Source organism: Ambystoma mexicanum, chromosome 5q (genome assembly GCF_040938575.1).
Source record: "Ambystoma mexicanum isolate Mex_15411 chromosome 5q, UKY_AmexF1_1, whole genome shotgun sequence".
NCBI lineage: Eukaryota > Metazoa > Chordata > Amphibia > Caudata > Ambystomatidae > Ambystoma > Ambystoma mexicanum.
In genome coordinates, this window is record NC_090933.1 from 46,303,856 (window position 1) to 46,317,472 (window position 13,617).

General features: G+C 43.9%; 1 long non-coding RNA gene across 1 annotated transcript in view; it reads right to left on the minus strand.

Moving 5' to 3' along the window:
• Positions 1-13,617, minus strand: part of LOC138497187 (uncharacterized) — a 319,265-nt gene that overhangs the window by 244,210 nt on the left and 61,438 nt on the right. Inside the window, exon 2 of the long non-coding RNA XR_011278532.1 lies at positions 5,175-5,383. This is a non-coding gene — a long non-coding RNA (uncharacterized lncRNA). The remainder of the gene's footprint in view (positions 1-5,174; positions 5,384-13,617) is intronic.

Consider the following 13,617-nt stretch of genomic DNA (forward strand, 5'->3'; position numbering starts at 1 on the left):
CCCTGAGGAAATTGCGTGTGGAACTTCCCGCGCACCCCTGAAATACGCGTACCCTGCTCGCACGGGGCCAATCGCGTGAGGTACTTCCCGCGCACCCCAGTGATACACGTAGCCCGCTTGCCGTGCTGGTACAGGGTTAGCGCAGCCCTTTGCGCTGGATTGGGTATATTGATGGCTTTTCGCTGCGCGAGAGGCGTTCTTGGGGGCGTAACTGGCGCTGCTGCAGGGTCGCTGCGCCACGGCTGGTTTTGGTGGCTGGAATCCATGAATACGCTGTGCGCGGAAATGGATTTTAGCGCACGCGGCTGGCGCAGGGATTCACACGCGCACACTGCGCCAGCCGCGTGCGCCACTTGTGCGCTGAATTCTATGAATTACCCCCAAAGGGTCTTCAGCAAAGACTTCAAAGTGAGCACTAGCCACTTGTACTTCCTCCTCAGGAGTGAAGGCTAGGGAGACTGTGCTGATCCCTGCAGGTTTACCCTTACATCTGGGATCTCCTTTGATGTGGTCAGTTGCCCCACAGAGATAGCATGTTCCAAATGCTCTCTGGAATGGTGGCTTGTTCTGACCTCCTTCTGGTTTGTGCCCTGGAGGTGCACAAGCCTGATGGGGTTTCCCTGATGGCTTACCCTGGTTATTCTGTTGTTTGTGGCCCTCTTTGGTATGCAAGGTATTAGAATTCTCTGGATTCACTTTTGGTGGCTGCTTTCCCTCATCCTTTTTCTTAGTGACCCCTGAATACTTGTGAGTAGCCCTGTTGGCAACCCATAAGTCAGCAGCCTTAGCTAGCTTCATAGGATCTATTTCCTTTGAATCAGCTAAGTGCTGTCTGAGCTCAGGAGAGCAGGCATCATACATTGACTCCAACATGACAAGATTTCCCATTCCCTCATAAGTGTTCACTCTGTAACCCTTAATCCATCCCTCTAAGTTCTTCAAACTTTCATTCACCCAGGTAGCCCAAGGGGTACCATCATGCTTTTTGAGGGTCCTAAACCTCTTAAGGTACTGGGAAGGGGTCTTCCCAAATCTAGCTGTTAAAGCTAGCTTCACACATTCATAGTCCATCCTATCCACCTCCCCCAACTCCATAACCACATCAGAGGCAACAGGGGGGAGCCTAGAGAACAACCAAGGAAGCAACTGATTCCCTGTGATGTCCTGGAGCCCATGATTATACTCAAACATAGCCAACCAAGCCAACAAATCCAACTTAGGTTCATACATACCCACAATCTCTTTAGGCATCCGGGGTCATTTGGGACTGGAACTCCTAGAGGATCCGGGGAGAAAAGTACTTTCCACAGACAATTTCTTCATCTCTAGCTCATGTTTGAGCTCCATTTCTCTGAGCCTTAGTTCTTGGTGCTTTTGTTCAGATTGGGCACTAATTCTTTTGAACTCTAATTCAAGCCTCATTTTTTCTAGTTCAATGAATGCAGGACTTAATGTGGGACCTGTCAAAGGTCCAGTAGACATAGCTTGAGGTGTTAGAGCAGGCAGAGGGCCAGTAGGGGCAGTTACATTGGCCTCACTGTCCTCATCTGACTCTACAACAATATTATCAACACTTTGATCCATATTAACTTCATCACTGTTGTCTACATTTGTTAGGGAGGTAGGCTCATCTGAACCACTACCCAGACTTTGGTTTTCTAACAATCTTTCTATCAATTCCATTTTCTTGCCTTTTACAGGAAGATCCTTATGTCTACAAAGAACTCTTAAACAATCAGCAGTTTTTGCAGAAAGGGACTCCTGGCTGTAACTTTCCATGTTAGAAAATAAACTTTTTCTAGTGCTAAGCTTTGTGGTTAGTTGCACTAAAGCATTAGAAGCATTCTACAATGTATCCTCAATACAAATCCCACCGCTGTACACCAGTGTTAGGCAGAATCCTGTGCAGTTCCCTTGGGGACCACTGCAAAAATATTAAAACTACAGGAGTAAGCAGAAAACCCAATTGGTAGCAGTCTGTACCACCTAGATTTACCTGGTAGCTGTGGCTGAGCAGTCAGTCTTCTCTCAGGAAGAGTTAGGCAGTATACAGAGGATACACAATACGGCCAAAAACACAGTAAAACAAGCAAACACTGACAGAGCTTTGTATCAAAAGTATATAATTATTTAACACACACTTTAGAAAATACACTAGCCCTATTAATCAAAAGCAAGTTCCAACACAATTAGAAAAGTATTTACACCTCCCTTAGCAATTACTAGACAAGTCTAAGTTAAAACACCACTTTTTGTCAAAACAAAGGTGAGCGTGTAACTCAGATGGCCCTCCAATAATTAGGTTAAAGGGAGAGAAAAAGGCAGGTCATAAAAATAAAACAGTTCCCAACACTTTTAAGAGACAAAATCAAGTTACTGAAGGCAGGGTATACTGTAGAGCCAAAGTTCATAGGCCAGGCCCACTTTGGATGGAGCAAGGCGAAATGTGCCCAAGATCACACGGTTTAGCAATGCATTCAAGTCTTTGTAGAAATGTTCAAAAGAGGTTGGGGTGGTTCAAAAGACAAAGTTAGAAGGTCTGGGGGCTAACCCAGTTGGAAAGCCAAGCATTTAAGGGTCACCTTGGGCAAACCGAAGAAAGGGAGGCCAGGTAAAACACAGTACCTTAAAGAGTGAGGAAGCTCCTGCGGTGGCAGTTGTTCCTAGCAGCGGGTGCAGTTCTTGGTTTCGACCAGGGGAAGAGAGGATCTCGTCGTAGGAGGAAACTTGGAGTCGTTGCACTGCCCAGTGAAGAAACCAGCCGCAGAGTTTGTCGGTGGAAAGGTGCGTTCCTGCTATTCGTGGTCACAGTGGTGCAGCTTGGCTATCCGGCCGCCGGGGTGCTTGGCACGGGTGATTCGACCAAGAGATGTCCTGGAAGGTGAAATGGCGAGCTGGTTGATCCCACCAGCTCAGAGGAAGAAGACTCTTTCAGCAAAAGATCTTCTCTTGTCGTTGGGAAAGTGGTGAGGTCGGTGCAGCAGGGCTCCACCAGTGGTGTCGTCGTTGCAGATGGCTCAGCTTCTCCCCTCTTCAGATTTCTTAGGTCCTGTGGCGACTTCTGACGTTCCAGTCCCAAAAGCCCTGCTTTTATGCAGAAAAACCCCCATCAACACCGTAGCTGTCACTCAAACATGCTAAATGGTGAGTCGGGCGGCTCACCACTGGCCCAATCAGAACAGAGGGTGACTTGGGTTGCTAAGGCAACGTAGTCCAGGGTGCCAATTCCCCCACCCACACATCCTGTGGAACCCAGACAGAGTGGCACCAGTTGGAGGGCTTCTGTGGAGAAGCCCGCCAAAAAGTGGAACAAAGGGCCCGACCTTGGTGGGAGTTACAGAGACGGACACGAACGCCATTTTAGAAAAGAGTTCTGACAAAAAGACCCAACCCGTGATTTAATATTAAATAAATAAACCGGCAGTATCTTTAACATTGCACCAGAAAGTGGTGCGTTTAAATCAATGGGAAAATCCCATAGGAAATATTCCAGTGGAATATTTTGCGTAGTAACCACTGCCACCAGCCAGAAACTCGACAAGGGGGGACTGGACAGTGCCCCCTTGAAAACAGACCCAGGGGAAATCGAATTAACCCCTTCCAGTACTTCCACAATATGATGGTTTGTACTAGTTCTGTTCACAATTTTGGACTAGTAAAGTCAATGGTGACTTTACATGCCCTGGGAGACAGCAGTCAGTCCCAGGGTATGGAGTCTATGTTTGGGGGTCACTATGACACCCCTGTGTTACTGCACTGAGGGTGCTGTGTAACACCTACAAAAAAACAGATGATACCCTATGGAGTAAAAAAAAAAACATAGCCCATAAGCTCACAAAAAGTCAAAGACATACCTCAAATCATGCCTAAGAGTGGGAGGAAAAGAGTCTCACTCTTAGCAGGAGAAAAAAACAAACCCCAAAAATCCAGCAAAGCTGCTGGGGGACTCACTAGGTTTGGGAAATTAGCCTTATAAGAGAATTCTCCCTAACAACCCCGTAGAGGATTGAGGAGTGTTCCTTAGGGTCATCAGGATCCACAGTAATATCCTATCCCAATTCCTCTCTCCTGGCAGGACAGTCTTCCTCAACATCTGCTTGATCGTTTGGTTGTATCTCTCAACCAATCGATCCATTTGGGGATTATATACAGCAGTTTTGATTTGGGTAATATGTAGTGTTTCACACACCTGTTTCAACACAGCGGACATAAAATTAGTACCCCTCTCTGTGATTATATCTTTGGGAATGCCCACTCTTGAAATAAAAGGATCAAAACATCACAAATCTGCTGGGCATTTGTGAAATGTAGGGGAAAAGCTTCAGGATATCTGGTTGTGTAGTCCACAATCACTAACAGATACTTATGTCCTCTACTTGTAGGATCCATCGGCCCAACTATATCCATCCCAATGCGTTGAAATGGTTCTAGTATTAATGGCATGGACTGGAGGGGTGCCTTTGGGATACTGGGCCTGTTCTTCTTTTGACACTCTGCGTACTGTTGACAAAAACGGGCCACCTGACCATATACACCAGGCCGATAGAATCTTCTTAGAATCTTTTGCGTGGTTTTCTCAACCCGAGGTGACCCTCCCCTACTTGAAGATGGGCAACTTCTAGTACTGGACGGTAATATTTGCTAGGAACTAACAATTGGGGGACGGTTTCTTTGTCCTGACCGTCAGCTATGTGATAATACAAACCATTGTCTTTAATAAAATGGGGTGTCTTTCCCCCTAGCTTATCTTCGACTGAAGCTCTTGCATGCTTCGGGAGAGGGTCAAGTTCTTGGGCCATGCAAAAACTATCCCCTTGTTCATCAATCTTACAGTCTACCGCAATGGGGTACATATGTTGTTTGACCCAAGTATGTTTTTCTAGTCTCTTAGTAGTTCTACTCTTCTTCACCTTAGTGTTCTCCGACACAACCTCTTGATCATAAAAAGGAGCTTCGTCCAACAACTGTTTTTCCACTTTCTGTATAAGACGTGGAAGATCAGGTACATCAGGGACAATTAACATGGGTTCAGGTAATGCTGGCACTACTGCTGCTCTTATTTCCATTTGTTCCCCAGCTAATTTTATCTTGATATCCTTGACTGGATACACGTTGACATCACCATGCACACAACAAATGGGTATACTTTCATTTACATTTTTCACACCACCTACCAGGTCAGGGTTAACCGCTGTTTGTAAACTTCCAGAGTCCAACATTGCCCTGGTAGGTCGACCTTCTACCTCAGCTTCACAGACATAGGGGTATGAGGGCTTATGGTTTGGTGAAGAACCACACTGATTGACATCTTTAGCTGCTTCGAGAGTCCCAACATCAATAGGTTCTTGTCTTGATATTGGCAAAATCTTCCTCGGGGCCAGCCCTTTGAGAGCAAAAATACCCAATTCAGCCCAAAATACAGGTTCTATTGTGCTGAGCAGTGATCTCATGCTAGTGACAAATGACACCCTCAAAGTTTTAGCATATTTATTCTAAGCAGTGAATTTCATATACATTTGGTATTCAAGTTAAAGAATATTACAAAGCATAACAAAGAGCAATGCAAAATATAGTGAAACATGGAACTTAGATAAACATAGAGAAACATAGAGAAATATAGAGAAACATAGAGAAACACAGTCTTACGTCCCTTTAATCAGCACTGGGAGACCTGGCTTTTCATAAGATAGCTGTAAAACAAGCCCCGCTCATAGAAAAACAATGCTGGAGGACACCGTGAGAGCCAATTCCGGGCACCTGTTTCTGCACGAATCAAGTCCACAGGACGATCTCCCCACGAGTCATGTGTGCATGGATATTTTATAATCTCTTGCTGTCAGTCACCATGACGCACAGTTCCAGAACTTTCCCTGTGCAACTGGCTCATGGAAAAAACCCAACTCTCTCTGAGAGGCACCCTGCTCGCTCCTACCCCTCCCTGGTTCCCATCTGCGCTGGCTGAGGAATGTCTTATCAGTACCTTCCCAGAGAAAAGCAAGATTAGCTTGGAGCCAGGGCTACCGTTAGTGAGGCTGAATATTCTAAGGGAAGCAGGGATGTATTAACCCCATCTGCAAGCTCTAAAAGGCATGCACTCATAGCTTAGTGTTTATAGCGCTTAAGACTGGCTATCTAAGCGCTATATAGGTGCCATAATGTTCCAAACACTCCAAAAATACCTATTAGGTACAGAGCTAGGGGCCCTCCCTGCCTGTCTATCAACAATGCTTAATGTGACCTATTTCATACTAGGCCTGCATATTCCTTGTAGCTCACTACTGCATAATGGAAGTGCTACAACAGACTACTGTCAGCATTTTTAGCACATACTTTGAATACACTATTGGCTTTCAGCGGCTAATGCTGTCATCTAAAGCCCTGATTGGCAAGGTTGCAATTTCGTGTATCACTACATTCCACCCCTATTCAACGTTTGTGCGACAAATGCTGACTAATACCTATCAATATAGTATTTAGTGCAGTGATAAAGACCTTGGGGCTTTGCAAGAGGTTTAAGCAAACTATCTTCTAGCGGTTAGTTAGCGTGGCATGCAAGGTAAAACACTACCTAAACAAAAATGTACACAAAGTGAACAGTGACATATACCCTTGCCAAAACCTGGCCTACACAAAGTGAACATGGACATTTACTCTAGCCAAAACCTGGCCTACACAAAAATACCTACACCAAGTGAACATGGACATTTACTCTAGCCAAAACATGGCCTACACAAAAATACCTAAATCAATTTTGTATAACTGATTGTCAGTTAAAAAGCAGCATGCAGTTAAAATGTCAAGGCAATCCAGTGTAGTCTAATCTACAATGCACTATTGCATTTATGTATGGTTACCAATTCTAAAACCTGGCAGCCTTTTCACTCTAAGGGCCTACCTCCCCCTGATCCCAGGGCATTCAAGCGTGACTATGGGCTGTGTGACTAGACACTTCCCCCAGGTAGGTGGAACCCAACCAGAAACCATCTAATTTCGTGAACAAGGTGAACCCATGGGCACCAGGTTGTCTAAATAAAAACAATTCTACTAATTTACATCAAAGCAATGGCATGTGTTATTCATGCAATCAAAAAACAAGCAATTCAATCCATATGTATGCTGGTAACTGTAGCTCTGCGTGCCAGTGAGTGGAGGATGGTCGCCCCCACCCAGTAAAAAGCCAACACCTGCTGATTAAACAATGTTTGCCATACAATGCATTGTGTGTATTTAGCAGTCTTGTTGACCTGCCCTATGGCAGACAAAAATGTCTTCATACCTAAAATTCTGTCATCTTCAGTTGGCTGTCAATACTTGTAGCAGTGCTGGGCATATCAATGGGCCCCACTAGGCCAGAAGTTCTATAGCAGAGCTGGCATCAGAACCCATAGTGGCTATCTTATTGTGCACAGTTTCTATGTCACAAGCATATAAAGCTCCTGCAATTAATGAATCTAGCTCCCTAGCTACGCGCACTCTAGTGATGGGCCATAGAAATGGACTCCATTTGTAGCAGCTTGGTAGTACTAAGGAAACATTGCCTCATGATAAACCTATGTCTAAGTGTATCACTGTAATAATGAAGGTGTGCATTACCAGCCTACAATTTACATGTTGTCTTACTACTGGAAAATCTAACAGGTTCACAGTGTCTACCTATTGTGACTTGGAGAATACTCTTCTTCAAGTGGGATATCTACCATATACAATATTAACTTTAGCCACAAACACCATACTACTATCCGGCAGTGGCTGTTTCATCACATTAAACAAATTCATTTAGTCAAGTTATAGTCCATAAAATCTTGGCGAGAACACTCGCTGCAGTTCTTGGTCAGAAAAACATCACATTAGACAGATTAACAAATTGTTGTATCCATTCAGTGACAAAAGATGCCCGACAATGTGCCAGGCCAGTACACTAGCAATTCCATATGGATACTCATTTGTAGCGCTTTTCCAAAGAATTATTCCAAATGTCTACAATCAAAAGGTGACTCTTTGCATTAGTGTGCTGGAGACAGCTGTCCCCACAAAACATGAAACTGGTTGGTTTAACAAAAACCGTGTCACACTCTGTGTCATGAAATCAAACATCAAGTCAGTCATGGTTTCATTTACCTGCCTTAAGCTGGCTGTAAATGTATCCAGTGTTTCAAAGATTACCATTTCAAATTATAGCTCACACACTTGGCAGCATTACTTCAATTAAGAATCTTAACCTACGCACAGGTGACTTTGATGTGCGCACTCATCTTATCTCAAAATAAATTACGCTCCTGCTTGCATAATTCTGCTGCCCCAACAATTCATAAATCATTTTCCTGCCTACGTGCAATGTAGAATATTTTTTTTTTTTCAAAAAACAAAACATCTCTGGTTAAAGCAATTCAGTTGGAAGAGTAAAACCATTTCGTTTTTTCAGATTCATCTTAGCAGTGCATTTAAAAACCATTTTTCAATGTGTTAGCATTCAATTGCTGTGTCAAACATCTGTTTGTGGTGCCTGATGTTACAGTCCACAACTCATTGTCCATAGTCCTTTAAACAAGAAAGGGCAAACCATGTAATTTAAGTTATTTCCAGCAACTGAGTCATTTGAATGTGTAGCATCAAATACTTGGTAATTAGCCAAGTCTGCATCGTGCCAGTTCAGCAAGAGTTATTACTCTGTTGGACACTTTTCGCAGGTTGCAGCATTGAGTGCGGTGCAGGGCACGTTAAAGTTGACTCGCATATCAGTAACTCGCATACTCTATGAGATCAGTGTCACCCACAAACTGCATACATCTATTTCTGATATTATGAAATGCCTTGTCTTGCTTTTATGCCTAGGCAAAATACAAACAGAAATGTTAGGATGTCATCAAAACTTCAATATCATTATTCTTCATGTTAGGATGTCATCAAAAACTTCAATATCAGCGTTATCCACCCCTTCCCATAATACCACCCCCATCTTCAAAAAGTCTCATCAGGTAACTACACACTTTATCATTGCTACTGCAATTATTTATCACCCTTCTGCATTTTTCTGGGGGCTTATTTACACTCAACCATACGGGGTGTGGCTGCCTAATCACAAACTCATTTGTGCAATGCAATCATAGCTGGTCAATGGTACCTCAGACTGATCTGTGCTTTTACAAAGCCATATAGTAAGTACCCAGGTCGCACAATGCTTTTCTTTTTCACCAAAGCGATCACCAATGCCAGGCGCCAACTTGCTTCCAGTGTCCCATGATCTTGGTTTAGGTTGCCCTGCTGTCATCACTCCATTTTTCAAAGGTAAAGTCTTTCAGTCCAATACCGCCTACAGTTGTACAAGCAGCAGCTTTGTTTATTCTTCATACAGGCAGTGTTTTTCAGGCCTCTGGTTTTTTCACTTGTCATTTTTTCCAAAGGGTGTTTGCTGTTTCCTGAACCACCCCTTTGAGTGCGATAGTCTAAGTCAGTTTCTTTTGTTGCTTCAACAAATCATTCATTCTTGCACTAAGCCGTATGGCTTCTGGATCATGGCTAATGTGCAGTGTTCATGTTGTACTTCAAAGCCCTGCTCTGCATGTTGTCTCTTGCAAAACGGCTAAGCACTTTTTGACAGTTTTGCTTCCATCTGGAATGCCATAATGTCTTTGTCAGTTACTCCATCCCTGGCAATGTAGCTTGCAGTTTGCCAGATGTGTATTTTCTCTTCTCAAAGCGCCTAGAGGTTTCTTTTCCAGTGCACAGCGCTTTACTTCAGTTCACATCACATGGAGCACTGGAATGCAGCTTGCACAGCAATAGCGTTTCCCTTCACATCACATCACATGGGAATGCGGTTTGCACAGTAATGTCTGTTGGAATGGGCAGCTGTCTTTTCTTGGCCCATTCACAGATGCATAGGTAAATGTTCAGATGTGATGTGCCCGTCTGCCATCCTGCATGAAGCCTTTGCTCCGTACCACAGTTTACTGGGCAAATTCTTTACTTCTGAACAGCTCTCTGTTTTTTGCACCTCCTTCCTCAGGAATGCAGGCATTGTTTATCTTTCGTGTGCACCTGGCAGCGCCATGAGCACGCAGCTTATCTCTTTTGCCTATAACTCTTATACTGTGGCGGCTTCAATGGGAAGCACTTGTTTCAGACAGTTCACCCAGATTAACTCTTTCTTGTACTGTTTCTGCTTTTGTTTGCCTTCACGCACCTCGCCCAAAACAGCTTCAAGGCACAAGCTCTGCACACACAGCAAGACTCTTGTTTTCAAAAGCGGCACTTTTCTTGTCATCAGATTCTACTCCATGTAATTTTGCAAAATGTCAAAGCGTCTTTTTTTTCTTGTAATGTGCGATCTTTCAAGAGAACTCACAACCCATTAAATCTTTGTGCTATCTTATCACACACAGATGTTTCATTCTGTTGTACCATTGCCAAACTATAACCACTCAGTTCAGTGCATTTAAAAAATAAAAAATGCCATATTTAGTTTGCAGCTCCCTGCACGTTTTTTTTTTTTGCAAGAACAACCCACACTCTATTACTTGTGGGCTGTTTAATGTGTCAACAACATTATTTTTTTTTTCACCATGTATCACAGTCAACAGGTTACTATTTCCAAATCATACATCACTTATAAGACAACAGCACAAATCCATGGCATAGCGTGGGATCAAAAATACTCCAGGGGCAATTTAGAAAAATATAAATTGTTTTTCCCCCCAAACCATTGCAAACTGATTCTGCAAATTCAAATCAATACACAAAAATCGAAAATCCAAATAACATTCACTCACTTTCCTTTTAAGTGAGTCTCTCACCCAATATAAGCATGGCACAGCCTAAAATGCAATATAGTCATTTTAGTGTGTTTCCTTTAAAACAGAATTCGCCACTACCAGCACATGGAATTTTACAGTTGCCAAAAGAAAAACAAAACTCTTTAGGCTCTCAGCACAGATGTTACTCATTCTCCTAAGCATGGCTCCTCATTATTCAGGAATGCCAACATTCAAAAGCATACATAAAAAAAAAAAGCGAACCTTCGCCTCCGAACATTACAGCCCCCACTCGCTAGCACACTGGGGCTGAGTCAATGGTTAAATCACTATTCACAATTTGCATGTCAAATTCTTGCAATTATTTTTTTTCCTGCCCTCATGACAGAATAGAGATGAGAACTCCGTCTCACTATGCATTCCAAATTACAACTTTAAACTGGGGAAACCGCATGATAAAATTCTTTTCTAATTGAGCATACATCTTTCTTAACCATTCATCGGAGTGCTTTAAACAAAGCCATTTCCCGCTCGTTTATCGCCTTGTACTCCCTGGCACCAATCCCATGCAATAAGTCAGTCACGACTGATTTACTGAAGGGAGTCTTAACCACACAAGCTATCGGCCACGGCAAGCCGACACAACATTGCTGCCTTTTGAAGTCTCAGAGCTGCAGTGAGACCATCAAGGAAATGCGACAGCCTGCTCCCCACTCTACACTGTGTTCTCTCACACACTTTGTCATGTCATAGCATGGCACTGCTCTTCACAAATCCCACAAAGCTGCCACCAAATGTCTTGATATTGGCAAAATCTTCCTCGGGGCCAGCCCTTTGAGAGCAAAAATACCCAATTCAGCCCAAAATACAGGTTCTATTGTGCTGAGCAGTGATCTCATGCTAGTGACAAATGACACCCTCAAAGTTTTAGCATATTTATTCTAAGCAGTGAATTTCATATACATTTGGTATTCAAGTTAAAGAATATTACAAAGCATAAAACAAAGAGCAATGCAAAATATAGTGAAACATGGAACTTAGATAAACATAGAGAAACATAGAGAAATATAGAGAAACATAGAGAAACACAGTCTTACGTCCCTTTAATCAGCACTGGGAGACCTGGCTTTTCATAAGCTAGCTGTAAAACAAGCCCCGCTCATAGAAAAACAATGCTGGAGGACACCGTGAGAGCCAATTCCGGGCACCTGTTTCTGCACGAATCAAGTCCACAGGACGATCTCCCCACGAGTCATGTGTGCATGGATATTTTATAATCTCTTGCTGTCAGTCACCATGACGCACAGTTCCAGAACTTTCCCTGTGCAACTGGCTCATGGAAAAAACCCAACTCTCTCTGAGAGGCACCCTGCTCGCTCCTACCCCTCCTTGGTTCCCATCTGCGCTGGCTGAGGAATGTCTTATCAGTACCTTCCCAGAGAAAAGCAAGATTAGCTTGGAGCCAGGGCTACCGTTAGTGAGGCTGAATATTCTAAGGGAAGCAGGGATGTATTAACCCCATCTGCAAGCTCTAAAAGGCATGCACTCATAGCTTAGTGTTTATAGCGCTTAAGACTGGCTATCTAAGCGCTATATAGGTGCCATAATGTTCCAAACACTCCAAAAATACCTATTAGGTACAGAGCTAGGGGCCCTCCCTGCCTGTCTATCAACAATGCTTAATGTGACCTATTTCATACTAGGCCTGCATATTCCTTGTAGCTCACTACTGCATAATGGAAGTGCTACAACAGACTACTGTCAGCATTTTTAGCACATACTTTGAATACACTATTGGCTTTCAGCGGCTAATGCTGTCATCTAAAGCCCTGATTGGCAAGGTTGCAATTTCGTGTATCACTACAGTTCTGTCTTGACTTTTTTTGGACATAGTCTTGTTAAATGCCCCCAATCCCCGCATTCAAAACATTGCGGCCCACGCGCACTGAGGATAGGAGGTTTGGGAGACATACACAGTCCCTGATCCTTCAGTGTTCGGGCGAAACCTTGCACCTTCCCATTCAGGTTTTCTGATCATTGAATTTGGCCATCGAGGACCACTGGAGGGTCGGGTCCCCGTAAGAGAAGGGTTTCCCCCAGTTCTGGTGATGGATGGGTAAGATCCCCTAATGCAGGCCTGTGATGTTGTCTGACCCACCTCTGCATCGGTGGTGGTAAAGCCTCCACAAAATGCTCTAACACTACTTTCTCCGCCAGCTCATGAGTATTCGAAGAGCTTGTCTGCAGCCACTTATCCCCCAACTCTTTTACCCGGTAGAACAGCTGTCGGGGAGTCTCTTCTGCCAGTAGCTTGGTATCTCTGAACTTGATCCTATACGCCTCTTCATTGTGTCCAAGTCTTTCCAGCACGACTCGTTTCATGTCAGGATAACTGATGTCTCCCAAGGGATTTGCGCCTGATAGGCGCTTTGCATCTCCCCGGTCATGAGGGGTGCAATGTAGTGACACCATCTCTCGGCAGGCCACTGGGCCTTTCTGGCGACTCTTTCGAAGTTGACAAAGAAGTGAGCAGGGTCTTCGCCACTAGTGAACTTTTGTAGGACAGAAGTTAGTACCTGTGGGTGACTTCTTATATTCGTGGCCTCCAACAACTGAGCCTGTTGCATTTGCAGGGCTTGCTGAAAGGCTTGTCTATCAGCTTGAGCCTGTTGACATTGAAGTTGTAGAGCTTGCTATAGCAGTTGTTGCCCCTCGCTCAATGTTTTTACCAACTCCTCCATCGTGTTCCGGTCTATCCCACCGCTGCCACCAAATGTGCCCAATGCAGTTAGGGATAAACCACTTGATAGACTTGTGAACTCAGAACTGGCTTTATTTCACTCAAATTAGTATCTTCGACAGGTCA